Raw genomic sequence first — 23,156 nt, 5'->3', positions numbered from 1 at the left:
AATTGACCGCTCTAACAATGGAAATACATGGCATCAGAAGGGAGGCGAGATCAGGTAGGACCATTCTAGCCAATTAGAGGGCAGATAGCGCCATAGAGATAGATAGGACTCATCTTTGTATCTGTGCCATCATAGCGTCTGTGACAGCATGGGAAGCGCCACAGAGGCCATCCCCATTTTAAAGTTGCCCATTTTCTTCTTCGTTGGCTGATTGCTCCCAACTCAAGGCAATCAAATTGTATTGGTCACATAAATGTGTTTAGCAGATGTTATTGTGGGTGGAGCGAAATGCTTGTGTTTCTAGCTCCGACAATGCAGTAATATCTAACAAGTAATATCTAACAATTTCACAACATATACCCAATAAACACAAATGTAAGTAATTCCATTCCTTAGAATGGAATTAAGGATATGTACATATATGGATGAGCAATGTCAGAGCGGCATAGACTGATACAATAGAATACAGTATATACATATGAGATGAGGAATGCAAAATATGTCAACATTAGTGACTAGGGATTTCAAGTCTATGTATATAGGGCAGCAGCCTCTTATGCGCTAGGGGTAGCTATTTAACAGTCTGATGGCCTTGAGATAGAAGCTGTTTTTCAGTCTCTCGGTCCCAGCTTTGATGCGGTCCCAGCATTGATGCACCTGTACTGTCCTCGCCTTCCGGATGATAGCGGGGTGAACAGGCAGTGGCTTGGGTGGTTGTTGTCCTTGATGATCTTTTTGGCCTTCCTGTGGCTGTAGGTGTCCTGGAGGGAAGGTAGTTTGCCCCCGGTGATGCTTTGTGCAGACCGCACCACCCTCTGGAGAGCCCTGCGGTTGCGGGCGGTGCAGTTGCAGTACCAGGCGGTGATACAGCCCGACAGGATGCTCTCAATTGTGCATCTGTAAAAGTTTGTGAGGGCTTTAGGTGCCAAGTCAAATTTCTTCAGCCTCCTGTTGCACCTTCACCACACTGTCTGTATGGGTGGACCATTTCAGTTTGTCAGTGATGTGTACGCTGATGAACTTGGAAGCTTTCCACCTTCTGCACTGTGGTCCCTTCGATGTGGATAGGGGGGTGCTCCCTTTGCTGTTTCCTGAAGTCCACGATCATCTTGTTTTGTTGACGTTGAGTGAGAGGTTATTTTCCTGGCACCACACTGTCAGAGCACTCACCTCCTCCCTGTAGGCTGTCTCATCATTGTTGGTAATTAAGCCTAGTACTGTTGTCGTCTGCAAACTTGATGATTGAGTTGAAGGCGTGTTTGGGCATGCAGTCATGGGTGAACAGGGAGTACAGGAGGGGGCTGAGCATGCACCCTTGTGGAGCTTCAGTGTTGAGGATCAGCAAAGTGGAGGTGTTGTTCAGTTAAGGAAATCAGTCAAATTAAATCAAATCAAAGTTTATTTGTCACGTGCGCCGAATACAACAGGTAGACTTTACAGTGAAATGCTTACTTACTAGCTCTAACCAATGGTATGGGAAAAAAATAAGTGTGTCGTTAGGAAAGAAATAAAACAACAGTAAAAAGACATTTGAAAAAATTGTAGCAAGGCGCCTGTTAGTCAGGCTTATTGAGGTAGTATGTACATATCTTTAAATACATTCATTATGCCCTAATCTATGGATTTCACATGACTGGGAATACAGATATGCATCTGTTGGTCACAGATACCTTAAATAAGGTAGGACTGTGGATCAGAAAACCAGTCAGTATCTGTGTGACCACCATTTGCCTCATGCAGCGTGACACATCTCCTTCACATAGAGAGTTGATCAGGCTGTTGATTGTTGTCCCACTCTTCTTCAATGGCTGTGCAAAGTTGCTGGATATTGGCGGGAACTGGAACACACAGTCGTACACGTCAATCCAGAGCATCCTACAAATGCTCAATGGGTATTTAGTATTTTATTAGGATCCCCATTAGCTGTTGCAAAAGCAGCAGCTACTCTTCCTGGTGTCCACACAAAACATGAAACATAATACAGAACATCATTAGACAAGAACAGCTCAAGGACAGAACTACATACATTTTTAAAAAGGCACCTGTAGCCTAGATATCAATGTATACACACAAACTATTTAGGTCAAATAGGGGAGAGGCTTTGTGCCGTGAGGTGTTGCTTTGTCTGTTTTTTGGAACCAGGTTTGCTGTTTATTTGAGCAATATGAGATGGAAGGAAGTTCCATGCAATAAGGGCTCAATATAATACTGTACGCTTTTTTGAATTTGTTCTGGATTTGGTGACTATGAAAAGCCCCTGGTGGAATGTGTATGTGTCAGAGCTGTGTGTAAGTTGACTATGTAAACAATTTCGGATTTTCAACACATTAATGTGAGTTGGCAGGCTATGGAAGAACTGGGACATTTTCAGCTTCCAGGAATTGTCTTCAGATCCTTGCGACATGGGGCTGTGCATTATCATGCTGAAACACGAGGTGATGGTGGCAGATGAATGGCACGACAATGGGCCTCAGGATCTCGTCATGGTGTCTCAAATTGTGCATTCAAATTGCCATCGATAAAATGCAATTGTGTTCGTTGTCTGTAGCTTATGCCTGCCCATACCATAACCCAACCTCCACCATGGGGCACTCAGCTCACAATGTTGACATCAGCAAACCGCTCACCCACACGACTCCATACACGTTGTGAGGCCGGTTGGACGTACTGCTAAATTCTCTAAAAGGACTTGGGTGGCGGCTTATGGTAGAGAAATTAACATAAAATTCCTCAGCAACAGCTCTTGTGGACATTCCTGCATTCAGCATACCAATTGCACACTCCCATCAACACTTGAGACATCTGTGCACATTTTAGTGGCCTTTTATTGTCCCCAGCACAAGGTCCAGCTGTGTAATGATCAGGCTGTTTAGTCAGCGTCTTGATATGCCACACCTGTCAGGTGGATGGATTATCTTGGAAAATGAGAAATGTTCACTAACAGGGATGTAAACAAATTTGTGCACAAAATGTGAGAGAAATAAGCTTTTTGTGCATCTAAAAAATTCAGCTCGTGAAACGTGGGACCAACACTACTTTTGCATGTTGAATTTATATTTTTGTTCAGTGTAAAAATTATTATTTTTAAATCAATTGGTATGCCTATATATCATTATTTTATAAGTCCAAAAATGGATGTAGCAACTAAGGATTCTACCTTTTAACCAATGTAGGCTTTATAGCCTATGTCAAAGTTTTTAGTTGGGTTTTTCTAAGATGAGACGTGACAGTTTTAGAACAAAGTTGGTTTATTCTGAACGGTCTGGATTTGCAACGTCTCGTGTCGGCTGTTTTATCTGAAATGTTTTAAATGTGGTTTGTAATTGGTCTTTGATCTTGCATTGTCATAAAGCAGTGACATCATTTTCACTCCAGCCATTTATTTGAACACCTGCATGTAGGGTGTGAAATGGTGAGGGAGTTCCAATTTCAAAATTAATTCACCCACGAGCTCGGCTTGAAGTCATTATTCTTGATCTTTGTTGGTTTCCTCATACATAGAGCTCGCCGGCTTGTAGTCCTAAAAAAACGGAAATGAGTTACCTCTGGTTTGTTTGGCCATTTGTATGGTGGGAAAGAATAGGGTTTGGGGATAAATGCTGAAAAACAGGTTTAGGAGATCTAATACATTTTGCTCTCTGAGATAATCAGTTAGTCAATATGTATGAATTCTGAAGCCTTTCTGTGCTTGTTTTGATGACATAACTTTTGTGAATTTATGTTAGCTGGTGAAGATTATAGAACAAAACGTATAAGATCTCCTAAGCCTGTGTTTACCACATACCTTATTTTCTGCGTTTATCCAAAACCCCCATTCATTTCCCCATAGGCTTTGGCCAATGAGCCATGAAGGAGTTAGTGCCTACACAAATACTCCATTACTATTGCTCTCTATTGCCACCACTACCTGAAAGTGCCCCTTGCTTCCGACTCTTTGCAAGGAAAACTCTTGGTAGGAGCACTAATTTAAATCGACTCCTTTGACGCACACACCCAATGCCTCCAGAAGTACCTTTTTTGGGCTCGTGCTATGAGACGTAAAGAAGGAAGGGTGAAACTCCTGATTTAATGTAATGCTGCCTCGTCCAGCTTTATTACAAACAGAACATAAATCACAAAAGAATGGGTCTGGCTGTGAGGGTCAGCTCAGTTCTGGTATATCCATTAGTTCTAGGGGGCTATGCTAGTGTAAACACAGCTTGGCTATGCTAATTGAAGGGCACTTGTAGTTGGGTACCCCACACTGTAGTTTGTTGGTGGAAGTGTTTCTTAAGCATTAACTCAATAATCCATTTCTAATGCCTACTTAACATTATGAACATGAAAATAACCAACAGCTCCCTAGCTGAGTGTTTGCTGTTCTAATTGGGTAACTAGGCCTAGTGTTTGAGGGACTGAGTCAGAGAAGACTAGTAAGGGCATAGTAATCACATCACATATTTTTGCCAGCTCTTTCACAAATGTAACAATCTCCAGGTACAATATATACTTCAATAACATTGAAACTGGGTTTTTATTTAAATCTTTGTTAGACCTATACAATTCAGATTCTGATTCATACACATTAGTCTGGCCTGACTTTTGTAAAATAATGTTTCCACAACAGAAATAACCAGAAAGCCGGCTTTTATATTGTGTGAGTGGTTAGCCTACACGGACACAGGGAGAAGGAACATGCATGTATTGTTTTTGATGCAGACATTGAGACATGAGCCTTGCTCTGTGGCCCCTGTCCCCCTAGGGCCTAGGGCAGTGGGATGGTTCTAGCACAGCCATGTGGCTTCTCCTTGCTCTCCACATCATTAAAGGAGAATCCCTGAATCTGAGGCCCAGGGAGTCCCAGTAGGTCTGTTTGCCCAAGCACAGATGCCTCACAATTTACTACGGGAGTAAATTCTACAGATGGGGGGGTCTTCCTCCTGGGGTTACACACTATCCAGTTCCCAACACGGCTGCTGGATGACCCCATTTTTCACCCCCTCTAGATAAAGTTGTTGGGATGAGAATGGCCAGCCCATTACATCACAGACCAACAGTTGAGAAAACAGAATGGGGTAGGCTTCATTTCTCTTGTGGTAGAACTTCACCTCCTGCTCTCTGAACGTAAGTCTGAATGCTGGGTTTTTGGCTATGCCTGCTATTGTCTCCACTTCGGTCTTTGAAAGAACTGGAACATGAGTGGATTCTGCATGTCATTAAATGGATGATGTGGTTTTGTGTTTCTCAAATGGTCAACATTGAATTCTTAAACCTCTGTTTAATAAATGGTAGTGATACAGTTCAATGCTTTACATAACATGTTGCCTTTGCAGTTGAACTTATATCATCTTAAGAGGAATGTCGATCCCTTTTCTTCTAGAGACTTTTCCCTTATCCACTCATGTCACTAACCTATGTATTGTACAGTGTTTCTGTTATATAGCCTTCTGAGGTTAAAGAACGCAGAGAATCTCAGAATATTCCACTGATTAGAACTCTACTTTGCAAATGTTTTTTTTATTTTTTATCAGTGATTCCAGAGACCAGTGGAATGAGATCATATGCTGTCAGAACTGAAGGCCAGAGCACAGAGATTACTTTCTGCCTTGTTCTGAGAACCTTTAATACATTTTAAACAGTCCCCTTGCATGTTTCACATGAATACAAACAGGCCAGTCAGATGCCCTAAGGTAGGCTCAGTCTTCACAACACTTTCTATTGTTTAGTCTAATGGAGTATGTTTGTATTTTAATCCTTAAAAAAATGGTTTGTTCAAAATGATAAACTCAGAGTAGATCAGTCTCAGGTGATGATGAAATCCACACAGAATTGAACTGTTTTCAACTATGCCCACAAGGGGGTAGTCATATGCTAACTCAAGGAGAGAGTTTGTCTAAGCTGTGGTAGGAGAAACCCCAGTACGATTTCATATTTCCGGGGGGGGGGGGGGCAATAATTTGCCTTAGCTTGTAAGTTTTTTTGGCAATGGCATCATAAACCAATTAATGTTTACTTTTCCTCATGAACACCAAGTTAACTGAACCAACAAAATAAAAATGTGGATATGAAATCATGTGATCAGGCCTGAGGTCTTTTGTGGACTGGTGTGAGGACTCAAACAATAATCTGAAAAAGGCATCAACTCAGAGATATACTCTGATCGTAGGGACTTTTAACGTGAGAGGAGGGGAGCACATCCTGGCTGGTGGATAGGGAGGGGTGGTTGAAGTTTCCTAGATGCTGGAGGTGGGCCTAGTCTTCAGGGAACCGTGACCTATTTCCTGCCCCTGGGCTTAACATTCTGCATTGTGTCCAGGTGCTCAGAAGAAAAATGTGACCCAAAATAATGAAGTATCTGTAAGGATAGTGATGATTAAAGATGGCTTGTGTCTTATTGTGGAATGCCACTGTAATGTCAACCATATTAAAATGCCTGTAGCCTAATCAATTAATAAATGTTTAAATTAAGAGAGGGAGAGTAAATCACTAGACACTTTTTAAAAAAGATTTGTAAGGCCAAAAGTTTTGTTTTGGTGTCTGCTTAGCTATTTAATTGGTCAATAAAGAGGTTTCATTAATATCTAAAATATCCTGGTGAAACGCTAATAGTTAAACGGAGCGGTCAGGGCTTTGGTATAGCTCGTCCTCTTAACAGACAACTGCTCCCTTTTGTGGACTGCTTTGTGGACTATGGCCTTGATTGTAAATTCCTCGAGTTTAGTATGCCTGGCCAACTCCAGCACAGAACTCACATAGACTGTTACTTTTTCCCTCTCTGGAGTGTCTGTCGTATAGGAGGAGCATCTCGGAAGGGTATCTTTCCAAACCCTCTTCCACCCCTGCCACCGTTGAACAACTGGTCCGGACATCTGGCTCTAACAGCTGTTCATGGCCTCATTTTAGACGTACTGCTGTATATGCCCCAGTCCCGTGGTGGTGATCTGGAGCTATCAGCACTCTCAGGAAGCGCCATAGAGCTTTCCTACGGTCATTTGAAATGTCATTTTCAGAAGCCCAATTCCCCTTCATGTTCATTTGTAGAATTGGAGAGATCTTTGGGGTTATTTTGCCAATATTCAATGTCTCCAGTTTTTGAGGCTATTCCTAGTTTATCTAGTTTGGCTCAAGACATCTTCCATCTTGCGGTGACATGGGTGAAACGGACTGGTTGGTGCCACTAAAGGCTTGACTGCACACTTGCCATCTACAGCTGATATCATTGAGTGGCTCTCATCTAGATGAAAAGGAGAGAGACGGGTGGATCTAGCCCCTGCTCCCACTTGAGTCAAACACATTGCCATTTCTAATCTCCCTGTAGCGATTTCATACTAAAACGTGGCATGGATAAACCACGTAAAGTTGTATCTCTTATGTGGAATTGAGTCTTTTTGTGTAGGAGAACTGATGGGAATCACTATGGAAATATCCCTTGGTTATTGGAAATGCTGAGATTGAGCAAGATTTGCATGACTTCAACTGTCAGATTGAAAGGACTGAGACTGGAGTAATTAGACTATATCCAGGCCTTAGATCATCTATGGGACGATGAGTCAACTCGACCTGAAGTTCCCTGCAAGTTCATGACCCTTTAACTTCAAGCCAGTGGCTCTGGAGGCAAAGCCTACTTAGTGACCTCAGCAAAGTAGCCATTGACTATATGACAAATGTGTCTTTTAGCATTGGGAAGATAAGGTAAACGGAATCAGTTTGATTTATTTCACCATTGTTTTTGTAGAGGCTCTTGGCCTGTGATTTTGAAGGTAGTGGAACTGGAACGATTTCCAAGATCATTTTTAATAACCGACAGTTTTATATTCAACTGCCACTCTTTTATATCTGTTTTCCTCTCCTTTTCCAAATGAGGAAGAACTCCAAAGTCTCTTCAACTACTTTCACATCCACTTGTCTTTAACCTTCGGTTACAGCTGAATGAATCCCTCCATCAATTCTAGGCTGAAGTTTACGATATTCATTTCTAGACACCATCCTAGGTACTGGGACAGAGCACCATCTAATGTCACCTCACTATATCACAGTCCTCTATTATAAACCTGTCCTTGCTTGATGGTCTCTGTATAAAACTTCTGTCAGCATTCACCTGGTACAATGGCATGTGGGTCGTCAGCAGGCAGGCGGATGGGATGGATCCTGGCCTCTACCAGGCAGTATATCACGTCAGCTCTCTATCACAGGGTTTTACGGAGCCCATAATTGAAACCAGGCTCCCGATAGGGCTGCTTCTCTGAATCTCTGCTTAGATGGAAGAAATCGATAGTGCATGGTGCTCCTCAAAAGTCATATGTGAAATATTAGACTTAACCATTACACTCTGCTCTCAGCTATTTGACCTAGGCCCATAGGATAAAGCAGAGAGAACAACGCATGGCTCTGTCTTTCAGATTGCCCGGTACTGCCATCTCAGTCTGCGGCGCAGCTGTCACTGTTTGTATATTTGATATACTGGGGATGCTGAAAAGAAACAGGTGTTGTATATTAGTTCCACTGTTTTATTTCCCCAAAAATGTGGACTGGAGTCAATAGAGTTGTCAGAGCACGTTATTGTAATATATGGCTATCTGACTTTTAAATTGACCATTGCTACAAACCATCACCCTCCCCCTTTCCCCCAGGAAGAAAAGGGGGGGGGGGAGATAATGCAGTTCAGGTGGACTGACCTCAAAGAGAGATGAGAAAGATGGAAATCTCTTTGAAACTTCCCCCCTCTTTCAATATGTTTCATTGGTTACCTGCAGGACACACTGTATTCTTTCAAAGTTCTTGCAGGGAAATTGGATGGGGAGTTAGTTGGCTAGTATGGAACGAGCTCTACATGTATTTGTCATACTGTACTTGTTGTAACCTGTTGATAGGACCATAGACCTATAATCAAACTCTGATCTCCGCTTCGTCTGAGCTAAATGTGCCAAATATTCATTCTTCATTACCTGTAAATATTCCATGAACATGAGTGACGTTAAGGAGGATCCAGCCCCGCCAACACTAACCTAACACATTTTCAAAAGCTTGTCTTGCTTTGGCCCGCATGAATGCTATTTGGCTGCGAGGCCTGGGGTTGTGAGGGGTGACTGCATCAGTGTTTATCTTACCGACCCGATCCCCAAAGACAGGGCCTTATTCTCCCGCAGAGAAAAATCTCATTAGGGTTTGTTGCACAAAACACAGAATGCTGATCCCTCGCAGGCTTTTTCTCTGGGACACATGTTTCTAACTGCTGTCTGACCCGGGCTCTTGAGCTTGTCCAATCCCATTTGGCTCATGTGCCTCCGAGCCAGGGCTCAGTTACCCCGCACCCATCTCAAAAGGCTGTGTTTTTATTTCTCTCACCTTTGACCTCGTCAATAGAGACAGATCCATTTGGTACTGTATAGGGGTGGGGGTGTTTGATGCATGAACACCTCTTTGTGTAGGTGTTTTGGCCTCTATTGTGATAAATAATGCGAGTGAAGTGTGAGTAAAGAACAGTCACGGCTTGTCTTTGTCAGTGGGTTATCATCAGTGTAAGCCTGTCTGGGCCCATGAGGCATCCGATCCGCAACTGCCCATTCCTGGCAGCTATGTCTCTTTTGGTGTCTAAAGGCTGTAAATTCAGTCAATGACGTCAGGGCACTGGGCTGACACCATGCATCAAAGACTCACTTTAAATTCATGTCTCGCCTTCCGCCTGAGATGACTCTGACAATCAATAACGCTGGACTGAGGATATAGCAGTCGCCTCCGCTTGACTCCAATCTCAACCATTAATTGAAGTCTGTGCTTTTCGGGGCTGAGGATATATCTTGATGGAGAGGTGACATTGACCATAAAAGGAGGAGAAGAAATGCGCACACACACACACACACACACACACACACACACACACACACACACACACACACACACACACACACACACACACACACACACACACTGCAGCAGACTGAGAAAGGTGCTCTGTGAGAGCCCATTAGTGCTTAACAGTGAAAGGCCAGGTCCCCATAGGAATCGGTGGAAGGAAGCTATGTTGAGTAATGGTGTGCACATGGAATATGTAACTCACTAAAGAGGCACTTTCAACACCTTGCATGTGATTTCCAAGAGACTTCAGGAGGCTGGGGTTTTGCCTCTTTTTATGAATTTAAAATGTGTTTAAGTTATTCTGTTTTGCCTGTTTCCATTGTAATTTTCTGAGGAGATTAGGCTATTTCCTGTGGTTTCACACTATGGAGTTTTTCCTTTTGTAGACACAGAATAGAAATCAATAACCTTGAGGTTGACCAGTCCGTCTCCAGTTCAAAAAGCCGCCCTGAGGCTGAGAGCCCTCCATCCTCCTCCCCTTGCAGGCAGGATGTTTGGAACAGGTGTTTGGTGACAGGGTCAAGGATGCGTTTTCTGAATAGTGTCTCTGGTTTGTCTGCCAAAGCAGTTAGGCCTATGGGGGTATATGGAGGTCCCTAGAGAGCTTGCTGGCCCATGCAGCTAAAGCATATGGCGCCCCCTGATAGACGCCAGAGTCTGTTCTCACTCCCTGTGTGCTGGGCTCAAACTTCAGCATAGCATGCACTCTTTCAAAATAGCAATTAGCCCATCTCATGATAATCTATACTAAAGCTAAGTATGGCAGAGCTAATAATGAAGAGACAGAGCGATCCCCTTTTAAAGCAGGATTTTTGTTACGATCATCTGGTATGCCCGAAATAGCGATACTCTCAATCAATATTCAACCATTTTTTGGTTTTACGATGAGTCTTTTCTGAAGGTGTCAGTTCCCAGCAGACTTCTTCTATGAAAGCGTTATGCTTTCTCAATCTCTCTGCACTAGGCATGCCTTAATTGACTGAACCCTTTTCAGTCATTGGTTGCTTCTTTTTGGCATCCATTCTGTAGTGAGACCCATTAGAATATGCCTAGTAATGGAATTCAGAGGCTGTGTGGATGGAAACATGGTCTGAATGATCATGTCAGAGACCCAGCCACTATAGAGATTCCTCTTCTGTTGGCTTCTCCTATCGTGGCCAGATGGGGCCCTAACCTGCTTGCCCTCTCTATTGCTGACTCATAGCCTGAAACTCCGCTTCCATAGCTGGGCTCCCGTCATTTATCACGTCCGAGCTGAAGCCTTTAAGAAAATTGCAGTACTTTAGTCCTCTACGTTTCCTACTGAAAGGCGTCCAAGAGTCTGAACCCTTAATTCAATAAGAGATAAATTGAAAAAATGTGCAAATGTAAGCTGTATTTGCTGGCCAGAACCTAGGAGTGGATTTCATACCCCCTCGTTCTCTGTGCTGTAAATCTTCCCAGAGTTCCATCTGCTTGGCTCCGAACAGTTAAGAAACTGTTCATTAGACTGACACAAACCAGAGAGAACCATGAGGGCGGGAAGTGGCTCTACGTACGCAGGAGTCTTGGATCGGGCCCAAGTGTCTGGCCCCTGAGGGCCTGCTGATTGGGTCACTATGCATAAGGTGGGACTGGGATGGAAAGGCTTCGGGGTCAGCTTAATCCATTTCTTTTGTTTCAGTCAACAGAGGCCTTTGTGAATTCTGAGCCCATCCATAAATTGGGCTGAAAGGCACAGCGGCTGCCAACAAACGATTTAACATGCGCTCCGTCCCCTCAAAGGAATACTGCTTTTGATAGCGGTAGCCAATGTTTTCGCTGAAATGAAGTATTTGATTTAATTGTGGTTTAAAATGGTGCGTTTCATTTCACTACTGTGAGCTGGCTGTTTGCTTTTTTTTGTCATCTTGCACTAGTTTGATGGACGACCAGAAATGTTCCTATGTCAACCAATAGAAGAAACATATTTTGGGTTGTTTAGTGATTTGATTTAAAAAGCACATTTAGCAGACAGGTTCTGATAAGACCTCTTCACACACACCCACAGCGAAGGCGACATTTGGCTTGTAATTTCCTTGGTTGTTTTACGGGATAATGGGTAGCCTGTAAGGGTAACAGTAAGTACTTGAAAGGTCTTCTCTCTTTTTTTAGTACTGCGTAAAAATCCAGGTAGCAGACAATGGACCCTAATAGATATCTATGTAGCTGTAATGTATATTAAGTAATACACAGATCAAAAATATCAACTCAACATGTAAAGTGTTGGTCCCATGTTTCATGAGCTGAAATAAAAGATCCCAGAAATGTTCCATATGCAAAAAAAGCTTATTTCTCTCAAATGCTGTGCACAAATTTATTTACATGCTTGTTAGTGAACATTGATACTTTGCCAAGATAGTCCATTCACATGACAGTTGTGGCATATCAAGAAGCTGATTAAACAGCATGATCATTACACAGGTGCACCTTGTGTTGGGGACAATAAAAGGCCACTCTCTAAAATGTGCAGCTTTGTCACATAACACAATGCCACAGATGTCTCAAGTTTTGAGGGAGCGTGCAATTGAGATGCAGACTGCAGGAATGTCCACCAGAGCTGTTGCCAGAGAATTGAATGTTAATTTCTCTACCATATACCACATCCAACATCGTTTTAGAGAATTTGGCAGTACGTCTAATCGGCCTCACAACCGCTGGCCACGTGTATGGCGTTGTGTGGGTGAGCTGATGTCAACGTTTGCTGATTTCAACATTGTGAACAGTGCACCATGGTGTGGTTATGGTATGGGCAGGCATAATCTACGGACAACCAACAATTGTAATTTGAAAGCACAGATACCGTGACGAGCCCTGTTGTCGTGCCATTCATCCGCAGCCATCAGCTCATGTTCCAGCATTATAATTCACAGCCCCATGTCACAAGGATCTGTACACAATTCCTAGAAGCTACAAATGACCCAGTTCTTCCATGGCCTGCATACTCGCCAGCAAAGTCACCCATTGAGCATGTTTGGGATGCTCTGCATTTACGGGTACGACAGCGTGTTTCAGTTAGCGCCAATATCCAGTTACTTTGCACAGCCATTGAAGAGGAGTGGGATAACATTCTACAGGCCACAATCAACAGCCCGATCAACTCTATGTGAAGGAGATGTGTCGCGCTGCATGATGCAAAATGGTGGTCACACCAGATACTGATGGGTTTTCTGATCCACGCCCCTACATTTTTTTTAAGGTATCTGTGACCAACAGATGCATATCTGTATTCCTAGTCATGTTAAATCCATAGATTAGGGCCTAATTTATTTATTTAAATTGACTGATTTGCTTATATGAACTGTAACTCAGTAAAATCTTTGAAATTGTTGCGTCCACTTTGAGAAGCAACTTCTACCTAAAGCCCTCCTTCCACTGTTGATAGCCATGGAAGTTCTCAGGGATGAAATGGGCCCTGCGGATTGACAAGTAGACGCCCAATTTGCCCCCCCCATTCTCACAAATGTATGCTACTTTTTACGAAGTTTGTCATTTCATCGTGTGACGCTGTCAGTGGAGCGTTGTGCGATTTTGGAGAACCTCAAACCCAGCTTTTAGATATGCTGATATTATAACAATGTATTTAAGAGTTTTGCTCTGAGTTACTATAACATGCGTTTCTGGCATTGAGAAATATAGTAAGTGCTTACACTCCCGTTTTAAACTGATGCTCATTTTGTTTTGGATTCCTAGTGAAATGCCAGCTCAGTCTCGCTCAGTAAAGTGGCTGACTTGACGTTGCCCAGGGCCCGTCTTTAGGGTAGTTTCCTTGGTTAAAGAGGGGCTCTGTTTAAGCCACAGTCAAGGCCTTGTGTCAGAGTGTTTACTAATGTGATTCTCTGTAGCACTGGCAGCTCTTCAATCCCCATTTATATGGTCTGTCTGGGCCCTGATTGTGGAGTGTGAAGTATTGAAGGAGCTGCTAGCTTTCTCCCAGACCTGAGATGGAGTCTCCTGTTTTTTTTTGTTTTTTTGTACCCTCCTGGCCAGGTCATTACCATAAAAGAGAATGTGTTCTCAAAGGGGCACCCTGTTAAATTAAGACAATATTCCTTCTACTCCTCCTCTTCCTCCAGATATCAGAATATGAAATGTACAATAAGGTGAAATTGTTGTTTTAATGGTAACCTGATGGGACGATGCCTTTTGGCCTCGACTTTAGCTTGGCTTTATTTCCCCCCTTTACTCTCCTCAGTCCACCCTGGTCTACGTAAGTGATAACAGTGAAGAAAGGCACATTTCCTCAGTTTCCCAACATTTCGTCCAATATGTATTTTTTTCTTCTTTGGCTCATGACCTCTTTTTGTCAGAGACGAGTACAGTCTTTTTTCCCCCTCTTTCAAAAACAAAAGCTTTTCAGAGGAGCTCTTATGGCCAGCCAGCTTTTTACTGACACACACACTTGGCGAGGAGGTGGTAGTCTTACTTCACCCTTACACTGATGCTGTTCTTGATCGTCCCTGGCTGTCAGAGCAGAGCGGACGTGAGCCCTCTCACGGAAACACCCCAGGAGTCAAGGGCACCTCTTGAAGGTTCCTGCTTGAGGGAGTGGCGGGATTAATGCTGACTGACTTCCCTGTTGGTGCCTTTGACGCAGGCTCCTCCAGGTTATCACCCCAACTTTGGCACTGCATGTGTTCTCATTAGACTATTGTGGAACCTTGTAGCCATCTGCAGCAGTTCTTACAGCAGGCCAGGCCACTGATTGTGGAGTGTAAAGTATTGAAGGAGCTGCTAGCTTTGAAGGAGCTGTTAGCTTTGAAGGAGCTGCTAGCTTTGAAGGAGCTGCTAGCTTTGAAGGAGCTGCTAGCTTTGAAGGAGCTGCTAGCTTTGAAGGAGCTGCTAGTATTGAAGGAGCTGCTTGCAGACCTGAGCAAAAGAGTCTCCTGTGTTTTGCTGGACATGGCATGCTACCAGGCAGCCCCCTCATCCGTTAGAATGGGAGACTGGTCTTTGTCAGTTGTCTACTTGCACCCAAGCTTGCCCCTGAGTCATGTCATTCCTCCTGTACTGTAAACACAGGGATTTGATGGAACCCTGGAGACGGTGAACCCACTGGTTGCCATTTAGATGGGAAATATGTGCTTTATCTCCAGGGTCAATCACATTCTTATTTATGGCTGTTGTGATGTTTTCATTGATCGTACTGTTGAAGACATGAACACTCATTTCATCAGCACGCAACAGTTTGATGCATGTTCACTTGCAGTCTGACTTGTCTTCAACCAAATTATACAGACTGCCTGGAGTCATTCAATTCACGCTATGTGAATATGTGCAAATCATTTCATTTCAAATGTATTTTAGAGCACACTTCTAAAAGTAATATTTTCCTATCTTTGTTTGACTAACTTCTCACAGGTCACAAATCCCTCGTTGGTTAAGCTGTTCAAAACCCCTCTGGTTCATTTAATCTGTTATTTTTCACTCGGAAACATGAACTTCCTGTTATTCTTTTAAAAAAAAGCAAAGAATATTCTAAAACATTTCTCCCCATTCTCATTATGGTGGCTTCAAACATTTTTGTAAAAAAAAAAAATGCATGCATGCTTTCAATTTCGTCCCTCCCGGCCGCCTCTTTCCATCCCTCTCTTCGTCCAGAAACAGAACCAGCTTTGTTTTTGTAACGATCAGTTAAATTACACTTCCAAAGCTCAAGGTCAGAGCGACTTCCCCTTTTTTGTTTTGATTTAAGTGGCACTTAGCCGTGCTACTGTAGCTAATCAAAAGGATTTATGGGGTGCATCACTTTGGCCTGGAATGAGGGGTGTTTGTTGACACCCTCCTCCGGGTGTTTTGGACGTTTTTTATTCACCATTGTTGTAGCTGATGGAATGGAAAGCAGGTGGGGTAGACCTTCCACTTGTTTGGTAGAAAGCACAACCCTCTCCTTCCGCTTATCCGGAAAGTCTGTGTAAGCTTTCATAATTACATTGATCTTGAGAGGGTTTTACGACCTGCTGACGCAGTCTATCACATTTCAACATGGCACTTGTTAACGGCCCTGGTGTTTTGCATATTTCAAGTTCACGTCCAAACATGGGTGTTTCTCGGGTTTCCTGTTAATTGGGATTTTTCACATGACCCTGAAGGAGAGGAAGAGGAGCGGACAGACAGGCAGACGAGGGGTGCGTTTTTGGGCCTCAGAGCGTTGCCAAATGGTTCCTCTCCTTGATTGAGTCAGAGAGACTGTCAGGCCAGAGGCGTGGACTACGAGAACCAGATGTTGACTTCCCCTCTGTCTCCATAACCCTAAAAACAGATTACAGTATATTCCTGGTATTAGAGGCCTCAATAAAACGCTGTTTCGCAGCATTGTGCATTGTGCATGTTGCTTTTGTGTTTTATTTTCGCTTTAAATGCAGGAAGTCATTATTAGGCCATCTTATCCGAGGAAATGTATCGCTCCCACGGGTTTCCACCCGATCACATCTTTTGGACTGGTTTGAGTGAACACAGCAGAGGCTTGCTGGGTTAATGAGCCTGCCCTCCCTGCCAACCAATGGCACTGCCATCTTTATACCCAGACCTCTGCCAGCCTAATTGTTTACCTTAGAAATAGCTTTGGACAAAAACCCTCCAAGCGCCCTAAATCTGTCTTGGGCACTTATTTGGAATTTATGTGTGATTACTTGCCATTAAGTGCCTTGGGAGGGAGGATTCATAATAGAGTGGGTGATGTGGGTAGGACGTCTTAGGCCAACTTACGATGGACGACCACAGTAAATGAAAGTGAGCAGTGAAGGATGGGACAGATTGAGAACATTTGGTCAAACTGCCTCTGGCTGAGCGTCTTAGCCCCCTAAGTCTCTCGGAACGGCAGGTCATTGTTGTGTTCAAATATGCTGACCTCTAATGAGAAGGCAGGTTAGAGGACGACCTGGAAGCGCTTTGTCTGCATCTCCTGGGAACACAAACACCAACAGTATGCACAAGAACAGCTGCAGGGTTGCTCCTTGTCAGCGGATGCGTACTGACACTTATTTGTCAATTCGCTGCAGAAAATATATGGAGGGGCTTGCAGTGTGAGAAAATGCAGATAAGGGAATGTTTTGTAGGTGGATAACTGGGAATCAGTCACTCAAATATTTTATATTAAACTTGAATCTAACAGGATGGCTCCTCGTCAAGGCTAACCTTTCTTCAGAATTCCTGTGAAAAATGATGTCACCTGATAATGATATAGTAGTCATTCCCAATATTTGTTTGTCTCTCACCATTCATGTCTATCTTTACAGATAATCAATATTTTGCTAATAGCTATTCTGTGTGTGTGGTTTTCCTTCTTACTAGCTCTTTGGAAAAATGTACTTACTATATGACTCGCTGTGAAAAGGTGGTAGTCCTACCTAGGTATCTTAAAATGAATGCACGAACTGTAAGTCCCTCCTGGATAAGAGCGACTGCTAAATTACTAAAATCTAAAATGTTGGTTTGGGTTTTGGTCTTAAGGTATTTCAGTAGGTCACAGATTCAATATTGAGGCTTGGATGTTATGGTTTAGGGCTGATTTTGGTCCAAAGGGCATCCCATACGCTCCTTTTTCAGCCAGCCATTTTTTGATTTGTTTAGGAAGGATTACCTCCGTCTATTTTGGCTTTGGTGTTGCCTTTTTTTTTGTGTGCTTTTTTTTTCGGTTTGTTCTAGGCTTTCATCACTGCAGATTTCCCATGTTGATATCCCCATGTCATCCGATCCCTACGTATTTCTTCCTGTCCTAAAACCCAGTCCCATATGGTGTACAGTGTGACTTTCAGAAGCAATTTACATATCTAGCATGAAATCGAACAGTTGAAATAAGACACAGCGGAGAGATGCTTCTTGGCGCCGCTCCAGGAAGGGCAGCGGTTGTTAATCTGCTTCCTGGGCTTTGCGTTTTCTCCCTGTCCTTAGCTGTTAAGCACTTTAGGAAAATGCATCTTAAGTGCTCTTTCATGTTTTTTGTTGTTGTACTTATTGAGTTGAACTTGCATGTAAATTCGCAGCCCAGCATACTCAGCGAAGAGATCAGTGAATGGTGAGGAGGAAGCAAAGTGCTAGAGTAATTCTTGATGTAGATCGGGGACTGCAGTTGTAAATTAGCTGTAAGCTAAATCTGATGCAGTGCATCATTTCTCACTGATGAGACTTATGTTTTGCTGTACATTGTCACTGTTCCAAATAAACGTAATAAATACATGTATAGGAGACATTCTCTCAAGACTGCCTGCCTGGTTTTTGCTCAGTTTAGTTGAACCTATAGAGGGGTGCTTTGGCTTTTGAAGTTTTCTTTCAACTTGAAAGGAACATCGTTTTAACTTTTGATCCAGTACAATTAGGAGAGACATCCATGTTGAATAGAATAAGACAGTAAGCCAGCAGGAATCCAAATGGCTATGACTCATTTCTCAGATGTAAAACAAAATGGTAGAATGCTTTTTAAAAGCAAAAATGGAATAACCATTTCCTCAAAAGTAGTCCACCTCTTCCACAAAGGCTTTCGTGAGTTTTATATAGGCCTACCTTTACTCTGGTGGAAGAGACCAAATACTGAATCTTCTTCAAACTAAAAACAAAGGGTTCTTTATCTTTGAAATCTATTCAGACCATTGGAAACTCCAATGTAAAGCAACGCTGATGATTCAGAAGGGAACCGTTTTCTCATGTCATTGCTGGTTTTGAAGTCCTTCTGAAGAGTGCCTCCCCCCCGTTCTCTCTCCTTCAGCAAACTGGCCATTTGTTATTTTTCTATCTTCCTTTCCTCTTAGGATTTTGTTGCCAAGGCAATGGTTGAGAAATGTGGCCCTGGGATGTGTGTGTGTGTGAATGCGTCGGAGGAATGCCTGTGTTAAACATGGCCATAGGATCCTGTCAGACCCCAAGGCACGGGAATAAAAGAGACACACTGGTGTCTGAGGATGCTCTTCACTCAAAGGAAATGACCCTGCGATACACAGGCACAGCCCGAATTCCTGCCCTTGTGTTGTCATCGCAAAAGTAAATACTTTGGGCCATGGTTTTGTCGCTAAATCAACAGGCTTTCTTTCGCAGCTTAAAGGGATAATCCACCCCCAGAAATAAATATCATGAAACTGTCAATTTGATGGAAGCTTGTTCTATCAGTGGGTAAAGTACACATTTTCCCCAGGATTTAACTTCGAAGTGGTCCATCTGTGAAATCAGGAAATTGTGTAGGATACGTCATAGCTGCATGGTTCTCGTCGCTGGAGATCGGGGATTACACACTCTTATTTCAAAATGCTTTTAAAACAATTGCCCGCACCCCAGATCGCCAAATCAGCCAATAGATAGTATCGGCATACTTGTATATAACACATTCATCCATTTACTGTGCATTCCGAAAGGAGCTTAAATGGCGCCGGAGGAGATGGCAGCCGTTTTACGGTCTTCTAACCAATGTGTTTTTTTCCCGCGATATTTGTAAATGATTTTGTACATAATGTTTCTGCAACCGTATCTTATGGCAGAAAAGAGCTTCTAGATATCAGGACAGCGATCACTCACCTCGGATTATTCAAAGATTCTTTCAACAACAACAACAGCAGCAGCAAGCAGGACTCACACGATATTCTCCAAACACCCCACAGGGCAGACATCCCAATTATTCGCAAAAGGAAGCGACACAGAGGAGCCGGATGCCTCGTCCAGACCTGCAGAAGGCGAGTAGGAAAGCTGTCGTTACCGTCAATATTACTCGCCAACGTGCAATCATTGGACAATGAACTAGACGAGGTACGATCAATAATATCCTACCAACGGGACATCAAAAACGGTAATATCCTATGTTTCACCGAATCATGGCTGAATGACGACATGGATATTCAGCTAGCGGGATACACGCTGCACTGGCAGGATAGAACAGCACACTCTGGTAAGATGAGGGGGGGGCGGTCTGTGCATATTTGTAAACAACAGCTGGTGCACGAAATCTAAGGAAGTCTCTAGATTTTGCTCGCCTGAAGTAGAGTACATGATGATAAATTGCAGGCCACTACTTGCCTAGAGAGTTCTCAGCTATACTTTTCGTGGCTGTTTATTTACCACCACAGACAGATGTCGGCACTAAGACCGCACTCAGCCAGCTGTATAAGGAAATAAGCAAACAGGAAACCACTCACCCAGAGGCGGTGCTCCTAGTGGCCGGAGACTTTAATGCAGGGAAACTTAAATCAGTTCTACCAAATCTCTATCAACATGTTAAATGTGCAACCAGAGGGAAAACAATTCTAGATCACTTATACTCCACACACAGAGACGCATACAGAGCTCTCCCTCGCCCTCCATTTGGTAAATCCGACCACAACTCTATCCTCCTGATTCCTGCTATCAAGCAAAACATTTAAGCAGGAAGCACCAGTGACTCGGTCTATAAACAAATGGTCAGATGAAGCAGATGCTAAACTACAAGACTGTTTTGTAGCACAGAATGGAACATGTTCCCGTGATTCCTCCGATGACATTGAGGAATACACCATATCAGTCACTGTCTTTATCAATAAGTGCATTGAGGACGTCGTCCCCACAGTGACTGTACGTACATACCCCAACCAGAAGCCATGGATTACAGGCAACATTCGCACTGGGCTAAAGGGTAGAGCTGCCGCTTTCAAGGTGTGGGACTCTAACCCGGAAGCTTACAAGAAATCCCGCTATGCTCTGCGACGAACCATCAAACAGGCAAAGCGTCAATACGGGGCTATCATACTACACACTCCGACGCTCGTCGGATGTGGCAGGGCTTGCAAACTATTACAGACTACAAAGGGAAGCACAGCCGCGAGCTGCCCAGTGACACGAGCCTACCAGACGAGCTAAATCACTTCTATGCTCGCTTTGAGGCAAGCAACACTGAGGCATGCATGAGAGCATCAGCTGTTCCGGACAACTGTGTGATCACGCTCTCCATAGCCAACATGAGTAAGACCTTTTAAACTGGTCAACATACACAAGGTTGCGGGGCCAGACGGATTACCAGGACGTGTGCTCCGGGCACGTGCTGACCAACTGGCAGGTGTCTTCATTGACATTTTCAACATGTCCCTAATTGAGTCTGTAATACCAACATGCTTCAAGCAGACCACCATAGTCCCTGTTCCCAAGAACTCGAAGGCAACCTGCCTAAATGACTATAGACCCGTGGCACTCACATCCGCAGCCATGAAGTGCTTTGAAAGGCTGGTAATGGCTCACATCAACACCATTATCCCAGAAACCCTAGACCCACTCCAATTTGCATACCGTCCAAACAGATCCACAGATGATATCTCTATTGCACTCCACACTGCCCTTTCCCACGTGGACAAAAGGAACACCTACATGAGAATGCTATTCATTGACTACAGCTCAGTGTTCAACACCATAGTACCCTCAAAGCTCATCACTAAGATAAGGAACCTGGGACTAAACACCTCCCTCTGCAACTGGATCCTGGACTTCCTGACGGGCCACCCCAGGTGGTAGCAACACATTTGCCATGCTGATCCGCAACACTGGAGCTCCCCGGGGGTGCGTGCTCAGTCCCATGGGTCCTCAGATCCTCAAAAGGTTCTACAGCTGCAACATCGAGAGCATCCTGACAGGTTGCGTCACTGCCTGGTACGGCAATTGCTCGGCCTCCGCAAGGCACTTCAGAGGGTAGTGCGTACGGCCCAGTACGTCACTGCATGCCATCCAGGACCTCTACACCAGGCAGTGTCAGAGGAAGGCCCTGAAAATTATCAAATACCCCAGCCAACCCAGTCATAGACTGTTCTCTCTACTGCCGCATGGCAACCGGTACCGGAGTGCCAAGTCTAGGACAAAAAGGCTTCTCAACAGTTTTTACCCCCAAGCCATAAGACTCCTGAACAGGTAACCAAATGGTTATCAGGACTATTTGCATTGTGTGCCCACCCCCTACCCCTCTTTTACGCTGCTGCTACTCTCTGTTTATCTTATATGCATAGTCACTTTAACTATACATTCATGTACATACTACCTCAATTGGCCCGACCAACCAGTGCTCCCGCACATTGGCTAACAGGGCTATCTGCATGGTGTCCCACCACCCTCCAACCCCTCTTTTTACGCTACTGCTACTCTCTGTTCATCATATATGCATAGTCACTTTAACCATACCCACATGTACATACTACCTCAATAAGCCTGACTAACCGCTGTCTGTATATAGCCTTGCTACTCTTATTTTCAAATGTCTTTTTACTGTTGTTTTATTTCTTTACTTACCTACACACACACACACACACACAATATTGTTTAGGTCCTGTAAGTAAGCTACTACACCTGTTGTATTCGGCGCACGTGACAAATACACTTTGATTTATTCAGACCCCTTGACTTTTTCCACATTTTGTTACCTTACAGCCTTATTCTAAAATTGATTAAATAAAAAAAATCCTCATAAATCTATACATAATACGCCATAATAACAAAGCGAAATCAGGTTTTTACAAAATACCTTATTTACATAACTATTCAGACCCTTCTCTATTAGACTCGAAATTGAGATCAGGTGCATCCTGTTTCCATTGATCATTCTTGATGTTTCCACAACTTGATTGGAGTCCACTTGTGGTAATTTCAATTGATTGGACATGATTTGTAAAGGCACACACCTGTTTATATAAAGTCCCACAGTTGACAGTGCATGTCAGAGCAAAAACCAAGCCATGTGGTCAAAAGAATTATCCGTAGAGCTCTGAGACCTGAAAATAGCTGTGCAGTAGCGCTCCCCATCCAACCTGACAGAGCTTGAAAGGATTTGCAGAGAAGAATGGGAGAAACTCCCCAGATACAGGTGTGCCAAGCTTGTAGCGTCATACCCAAGAAGACTCGAGACTGTAATTGCTGCCAACGGTGCTTCAACAAAGTACGGAGTAAAGTGTCTGAATACCTACAGTTGAAGTCGGATGTTTGCAAACACTTAGGTTGTAGTCATTAAAACTCATTTTTCAACCACTCCACAAATGTCTTGTTAACAAATGATAGTTTTTGCAAGTCCGTTAGAACATCTACTTTGTGCATGACACAAGTAATTTTTCCAACAATTGTTTACAAACAGATTATTTCACTTATAATTCACTGTAGTATCACATTTCCAGTGGGTCAGAAGTTTAGATACACTATGTTGAACTTGCCTTTTAAACAGCTTGGAAAATTCCCTAAAATAATGTCATGGCTTTAGAAGCTTCTGATAGGCTAATTTACATCATTTAAGTCAATTGGAGGTGTATCTGTTGATGTATTTCAAGGCCTACCTTCAAACTCAGTGCCTCTTTGCTTGACATCATGGGAAAATCAAAATA

General features: G+C 43.4%; 1 protein-coding gene across 1 annotated transcript in view; it reads left to right on the top strand.

Moving 5' to 3' along the window:
- The window catches only part of LOC110529680 (protein dispatched homolog 1), a 73,896-nt gene that overhangs the window by 369 nt on the left and 50,371 nt on the right, over positions 1-23,156 (top strand). The gene's annotated exons all lie outside the window — the stretch shown is intronic.

The sequence above is a fragment of the Oncorhynchus mykiss genome, chromosome 8 (assembly GCF_057628025.1).
Source record: "Oncorhynchus mykiss isolate SJ-2025 chromosome 8, ASM5762802v1, whole genome shotgun sequence".
Lineage (NCBI taxonomy): Eukaryota > Metazoa > Chordata > Actinopteri > Salmoniformes > Salmonidae > Oncorhynchus > Oncorhynchus mykiss.
This window is presented reverse-complemented; position numbering and strand designations above follow the sequence as displayed.